This window comes from Gallus gallus, chromosome 6, assembly GCF_016699485.2.
Source record: "Gallus gallus isolate bGalGal1 chromosome 6, bGalGal1.mat.broiler.GRCg7b, whole genome shotgun sequence".
In the NCBI taxonomy this organism is placed as follows: domain Eukaryota; kingdom Metazoa; phylum Chordata; class Aves; order Galliformes; family Phasianidae; genus Gallus; species Gallus gallus.
This window is the reverse complement of record NC_052537.1, coordinates 9,910,314-9,918,220: the sequence shown is the minus strand read 5'-3', so window position 1 is coordinate 9,918,220 and position 7,907 is coordinate 9,910,314.

Genomic DNA, 7,907 nt, shown 5'->3' with positions numbered 1-7,907 from the left:
TTGTGGACAAAGATGTAAAGAAAAAAAAAAATCTGAATTTACAGGTAAAAAGCCAGATTGAGATTCCTAACCCAGAATAAAGTTCTTTGTAGTCCAACTATCCTTTCCACCAAGACAGACTCCAAGGATGTTATTCTTTACAGTGAAAGGAGGGGCATTCAGCACAGCAGAGGATGGAAGCATGAGTTTTGAAAGCCAACATTTTTAGGCTCCTACGAGTGAAAAAGAGAATGAGTTACACTGCTGAAGCCTTCTATCAGGAATAAATTGTTGTATTAATTTAAGAAATCACCCAAATAGCTAATTTCTCATGATAGCAATCCTTTCTTTATTTGCACACTCCAGGTGTGCTGTGCTGTGCAGTCTGCTGGAAGAAATGTGAATGAGGACCACGAGTGTAATTCTACCTTTGGCACGACTCGCTTAGTTAATGCTTGATACTACTGTACAGTGCAAAATGTTTCATGAGTGTTTGGAAGAAAAGAAAGAAAGAAACAGGAGATGTTAGTCAGGTCATGTCAGCATTGAGACATGAAATTTCTGAGCGACATGGACAAGACGTGCAGTCCCTCAGTTGATGGCATTCTCTGTGAACAAAAGAATGGAAAAGCAGGCTTCTCTACAGCTCTTAACACGCTGCCTGCATGATGTCAGCCACTGCCTCTGCCAGCGTTTCCTCCTGAAACACACAGAAAGCATGCTGTACGTGCTGCAGTACACCAAGGTCAGTAGTCAAAAAGCTCCACTTCTAGGATTTTGATGTGATATAACCAGACCGATCACTAGTCTCCTGACAACCAGCCCTTGGCAGGGGGTTGGAGCTCACTATTTTTAAGGTCCCTGACAACACAAGCCATGCTATGACTCTAGGGTCAGCTACTCCTGCCAGCACTCCTCAGGGCACAGCCTCTCCCTGGGTGCCCCACCCTGCAGCACTGCTTGTACAGAAGATCAAAGGTCCTTCCACCCTACTGGAGTTTTCTCCTAGTAAGTGCCGACCATACTGATACCGTAAATCGGTCAATGAAGACGCTCAGGCTCAAGTCGGAGCGTTAGACTGCAGGCATTCTTTATTTTCAGCCCAAAATGCACGAGGGGATCCTTCCACCTCATCATGTGTACAAAAGATCTTCAGCTTGTGTACACCACTTGTGTTACACACACAAAGACTTTCCCAGGCAGTACATACATATTCAATACTTTCCCTAATACCATTTACATTGGCTTCCGCCTCCTTGCACACGCTCCATCTCTTTGTGGCAGTGGTCCTGAGACCCTCTGGATGAAGTCAGCGGTCTTCCTCACTGAGACCGCTGGTTGGACCCAGTCTCCACTCATGCTCAGTCAGCTCTGTGCCTTGATGGCACAGTACTTGCATCCACAAAGCTGGCTGACTCAACCAAACCTCCTTATCCACCTGGTATCCAGGGGTCAGTACATCATCCATTCACTAAATCCATATACTGGTCCTTAAGCTTACATATTGATCCCAATTGGTAATCCAGACCGTATCACTATGTGTCGCAGGACTCCTCCTGCTTTCTAAGCAGACTACAGGACTGCCCATCCACGAGCATTAGCAAGCTTAGCAGTATCTCTACATCTTGTATCAGTGCCTAGAGGACGAGGGATTCAGGCCTGGAAAGATGTACTGAAAAACGTCATTCCCCGGATGTGGATCCTGTAAGAGGTCGCTTTGTCATAAATATCGCCAGCAGCGCTCACGCTGTAGCAAGCGTTTTTTCTACAGAGAAGCTCCGTCCGTCCGCGATGCAAACACGCCGCCTCTACCCAGCAACATTCCCACACCCAACATGGCTCCTCAATGGCTTCACCCGCTCTTCAGCGCCGCCCTCCAGCACGGCAGCGCACCTCCCCACCGGTTCGGATCTGCTGTGCCCTTTCTCAAAATGGCGGCCGCCAGCTTCACCCCGTGTCTGCCCGGCGAGGAGTGAGACGCCTTTCCCTAGAGTAAAATGGCAGCGAGGAGGGCTCGCGCACCGCACCGCCCCGCCCGGGTGACAGCCAGGTCGTCCGGTCACGTGACAGGATGTGAGGGGATGGAGCGGTGCCGGGCTTTGTCCGCCGCTCGTGGCTATGCTGTGTGCTCGGTTCCCGCTTGGTTCCGTGGCTCTTCGGGATCAGTGGGGGACGATGCCGGTGAGGCTGGGATTAGCGGCGGCGGGGCGAGTGGGGCCGGTGGGCGCGGGGCTCCGCGGAGCTGTGGTGGCATGGAGCCCCTGGGGCGGCTGCAGCTGGGGGCGGGGAAGCCCGTTGTGGGGGCTGGAGGTATTGGGGAGCTGCAGCTGTGCTCTGAGGGTGGGGAGGGCTGAGCGGGCGGCGAGCCGAGGTACGGAAAGGCGAATGCGGCGGAGCTCGTGGTGTCGGTGCGGTCTCCCGGTAGCCCTGCTCCGGGCTCTACTGTTTGCAGGGTGCTGCAGGTGGGCAGGGCGTCTCCCATCTGCGGCGTCAGAGCTGTGCGAGTGAAAGGTTAGAAAGAGCTTTGGTTCTCTTCTGCGAGTTCTCGGTGCCGTGTTTAATTTCGGAGCGTAATTAGGTATGTGGAAGTGCCTCTACTGAAAAAGATGGATATGCTTGGATGTTAGGGCATTTGTGCTTTTCGTTTTCTTTCTGTTTTAGGCCGCATTTAGATTCCTTGTGAGGTGCCCTGAGATACCATGTTGGAGATGGCGGCTGTGCCCTGCTGCTCCGTTGTCTGCTTCCGTGCACAGCTTGTGACCATCGTGTGCTGGGACACCTGTGGTACGTTCAGTCAGACTCGGGTGGAGGCAAGCTGCATCTTGTAAAACATCTACTTAACGTTGCTTTTTTGAGTTGACACTTGAGCATTGTAGAAGTGTAGCGGAAGTAATAGTTGGGATTAATACCTACGAGTTCTTAGCCCTACACAAGAGATCAGATCCTGCTGTGAAAAGCTCTATATTGCGAGTTTGAGTTTTCTGAAGGAATCAATAGGAACTTGCTGAAAGAAATTCCGGTTGTGAGAGCATGGTTTCTGAAGAATTTCCTACGTTTTCTTTCACCCAAACCTCTAAAAACATTGTGAGCTATGTGGGAAGAGGCTTTGCCTGATTTTCTCCTTGTATTTAATGTCAGTTAGCTTGTATGGTAGAGGGGTATGGAAAAGGGTATGCGTAGATTAAAATAAAAGATGGCACAAGGAGAGATGGAAAACTGGGGAATACTTGTGCCTTATTTAAAAAAGAAGGGGAAAAAGAACCTTCAGGCCAAGCAAACTATTGTCTAGGTAGGTATAGGCTTCTCTTTTTATTAATAAGTTTGTTACTAAATCTTATGACTCTTTTTTTCTCTTTTTGTTTTTTATTGGATGCCAAAATTATACTCGGGTCATTTCGGAGGAGGCCAGCTCCCTTTGTCCTTGTTAAAATAGTGGTTTGTTGTAAATTCTGATTTGAGCATCTCTAAAACCACCAGTTGCTGAAAGAACAGCAGGAGTAGGATATATTGTGTATGCTTAATTTCTGTGTTCTGTCTGCCAGTCAGATGCAAGGGGAACAGGATAGTGGACCAGCGGGCTGTTTGTTTTCCAGTATGGTAGTTTTTCTTCTCTTGTAACCTGATAACTACCGAAAAAGTGATTTCTGATTCATATGTATGCTCTTTAAAGGGTTAGACTGCTCATATTACATCAAAGAACTAATTATTTATGAGGGGTATAGGTTTAATCATTCGATTATTCTTTTTTTTTTTGAGAGAGAGAGCAATAAATCTAACTTTCAATAACATTAAAAATCCTTTAATGTTCCTCATAAAGATTATCTTCTGCTTTATGAACTTTTCAATATTTTCCTTAGCATAATGATTTTAACATCTAGAGAGTGAGGCAAAATGTCTCTAGCTGTGCAAGAGTCAGTAAAACTCACAACAGACCAATGTTGCCTTGCCCAGTTTCCTGTGGAAGTAGAATTTCTCATAGTCTTTCATCCTACCTGTTATGGGTGTTTTTAAAAAAGTAATAATTAAAAAAAAAAAAAAAGAACTATTGAATTTCTAGCTTCCTCAAAATTATATTCTGTTTCATAGTTATTGTCATTAGTCTGATTTCTCTCTCTTTCTTTTTTCCCTAGCCAAATTTTGTTGCCTCTTTACACATCCTCCAAGTAGAGGTTGTAGGTGATGGACAACCGACAGGTATGGGTTATGCAGGATTTAGCTTCTCATTGCAGTGATGTGAAAGTAATGTGTCCGATACAGTTGAGATGTGGAGATGTGTGTTCTGTAGTTCTGCTGAAGTTGCACAGAAATATCAAAGGTGATGTCTGCAGACTTGTAAAAGAAAGATCTACACTCACATCCTGAAGGTGGTGCTCTCTTTCCCCTGCCCCTTTGATATGGAAATGTATCATACGGTAAATAGGTTTCATTCAAGAGCAAATGAGTTCTCTGCAGAGTATTTTTGAAGTACTACTTTTGCAAAACAAACCCTATGAAAGTTGTGTAGGGCTAGGTGGTGTGTGTCTGAAAACATGAAAATGTTTTTCAGAAAACAGATCAGAAGCAATTACGTTACTTTAGTTCAATGAGCTGCTGCATTTCACTTTTACTGTGATAAAGTTCTGAGTAGGAGGAACTAGATTACAATTCATACCGCTTTTTTTTTCCCCTTACTCCCTCTCCCCCCTATGTCAGCATTTAGACATGATGATGTCTATAAATCATGTCCACGTGATTTAAAAGGCAATTATAAACAGGAGGGGAATCAACTTCGTATTCGAGTAGGTAGTGATAGGACAAGGGGAAATGGTTTTAAGCTCAAGGAGGGAAGGTTTAGATTAGACATCAGGGGGAAGTTCTTTACAGAGAGGGTGGTGAGGTGCTGGAACAGACTGCCCAGAGAGGTTGTGGATGCTCTGTCCCTGGAGGTATTCAAGACCAGGTTGGGTGGAGACCTGGGCAACCTATCTAGTACCAGATCTGGAGGTCGGTGGCCCTATCCATGGCAGGGGGGTTGGAATTTGATAATCCTTGGGGTCCCTTCCAGCCCAAGCCATTCTTTGACTATAATTCTGTGACCTGCTAATTGTACTTTCAGTGGCGCTTTTTTCCTTCTGATCATTGTGCTGTAAATTTCCCAGTGGTTGTTGAGACCAAGCTAATCATAAATGTGGGTTTTGGCATTATCGTTTCTAGGAATAGAAAATGCCCAATAGCTAATCACATTCTGATGCATAAAAGAGGACATAGTACCTTTTCAAAAAAGGAAAAAAAAGCCCCAAATATTGATGCTGAGTAAATATGCTGATATTGAAGAGTGGCAGTTTTGCTTGTTCCCTTCACTACTTACTCATTTTACTTTAAAGTATGGAGCAAAGGATGTGTGAACTGTGTTGGAGCTGTGTGCCTGTGTGCATACTGTGGCAGTGAGCAGTGCAGAGAACTTTATAATGTGCAACAGCTCACAACACAGGAGATAACTGTGAACTGCCTGTTTTCTTTCTAGATGGCACCAGGCCCTCCCATACGCTCTATGAAAATGATGAGAATGACTTCCAAGGCTGTGAGTGGTGGCTGATGAGAAGCTAAGAAGAGGAACCTCAAAGTTAAACTGATTGGTAAACTAATCCAAGCCTTTGGGTTTATGTGCTTTTTTTTCTAACTAATATGTCTGACCCTTAGTTATTTTGATGGACCAGTGTTTTTATGTTGCACTGCACAAGGTAGAGAATCTCTAGGATTTGGTACACTTAAATTGATGCTTCTTTCAAACAGACTGTTTTTGCTTTTCTGTAGGTGCATTACGTTCTGGGCAGTGGCTTTTTAATGATTTGCTCGTGTCAAGTGACATTAATGCTTAGACATAATCATAGTGATGAATATAAACGATTTATTATGAGGGCTGCATTTCTGAATGAGTGTTCAACACAGCATGAGTGTTCTTTTCAGCAAGACTACAGGCAGCACGCTTAAGAATGAGAGAAACAAGCGTCTGCCTTGAATTTTCATACAGAATTTTTCCCTGGAGGACTGATAAAACGAATCAGAGCAATTTCCTTTGGCAAACTAAAACTGTGGAGTTCGGTAATGATTGTGAAAGATTTATTTGTGTATATATGCGATTACGTTATGTTTCAACACATACTGATTTCTTGAAATGGATTTTACTTTTTGCTTTGTAGATGTGGCATGAAAGGGCATTTCACAGGAAATGGATCAAGATTTGTCTAATATTTTTTTTCTCAAAAGTGAAAGTTTCTTTGTTATCACATGTGATTTGCTTGTCTGATTTTTCTCTGGAACAGAGAGTCTAGAACTGTGAGTCTGGTCTGGTGGTTGGCAACCATACCCATGATGGTCTTTGAAACTAGATGATCTTTGAGGTCCTTTTCAACCCAGGCCATTCTATGATTCACTTACTGACTTCTAGTGGTAGTTGCAGGCATGAAACACTAACAGGATCAGACCCTTAGATATTTTTTTTTATATCTGAAACTGTTATTTGAACCTTGTAAGTCAGTGTATGCTAAATATACTCAGCATTTTAATGAAAGCTGCAGTTGAATCATACAAATTCATCTTGTTATTGGCTGGAAAATACCTTATTTTATAAGTCAAAGATCTAGGATTCCTTAAAATTCTCAAGTAAGTTCCAGTGGGTATAATGGCCCTAAATTATTCATATACAGCTCCAGGTTTTTATTACGTTTTCTGATTTACCTTTTTCATAAAGTAGGAGCTCTGTATTTTAACTGTGCATAAGTCAATACCTCATTGAGAACACGAGTTGGAGAGAGATGTTATTTCACATTAGGTAATGCTAAGCTATCACTGTTTCCTTCCCTGCATGTCTCTCTTTGGGAGCTTTCTTCTGTTTGAGTTATGTCACGCTGAATTGGAACCTTAAGTATGAGTTCTATATTCATTTCCTTGTTGTTGCTTTGAGGCTAAGAAGCAGTCGCAGTAAGAGAGTTAAGAAAGTAAGAGTTAAAGTAAAGTAAGAGTTAGGCTGAGTGTGAGGAAAACTGCTGTTTTTTTTTTTTGTTGTTCCCTGTGCACAACTTAGCAGAAATTGGATCTCTTCTGCTTCAGCTTAGTCAGTCAGTGGCTATTAGAAAAGTTCTTCTAGTTTTTGTTCTGCTGTGGAGAACAGGTGGAAGCAATTCACTTTCCTGACCAAGGGGTGCAGGCTGGTTCCACCCTTTCCTAACCTCATTTAAGGGCTGGCTGCCTCCAGGGAAGGAGCTCTGCTTGGAGGTCTGCCCTTTTGTAGTGTTTTGTGTGTCCTGTTCCTCAGAAAGGGGTAAGTAGTTCTGTGGTTATTTACTAGGTTGAGTCCTCTGTGTTTCTTGGGTAATTTAAAGCTGTGTCTGCTAATGTCTATGTCTGCAGTTGCTGCCCCATGGAGGCCCCTCTTGGTTGACAATGGCAGTTGGTATCTGTGGGGTGAGAGGAGTCTGTGTAGAAGCGGTGGTACTTAGGAGGAAGACACCATTTGTCTTTATGCTTTATAGGTACAATCAGATCAGAAAGCATTGTGCTTTATGGCACAGTTTCCTTGGCCAAAGGATGCTTTTGCAGCAGAGGTTTGCTGTCAGGAGGCATTAAAGCTCTGAAGAAAAGGTTGCTGTGCACTGGGCCTGGAGACATCAGCTCACAGCATGTCACTGGTGGTGGATATCTGCAAGCTTTGTGTCTGTCAATGACTGCTCTGAAGGCTTTATAGTCAGCTGTCCATGGTTGTTTTGCTTTTTAGGGTGGAGGAACAGACGACAACGCACCGATTGGAGTGATGGTGTCCTGCTCAGAAATGGATGTGCTGGATGGCAGAAGAGGATTCTTGGCCAAGTATGGAATCATCTCTGTTCCTTCACGAAGGTAAGTTTTTAAAAGTTAAACACACAGAGGTGGATTTGCAGGGTGTCTTGAAG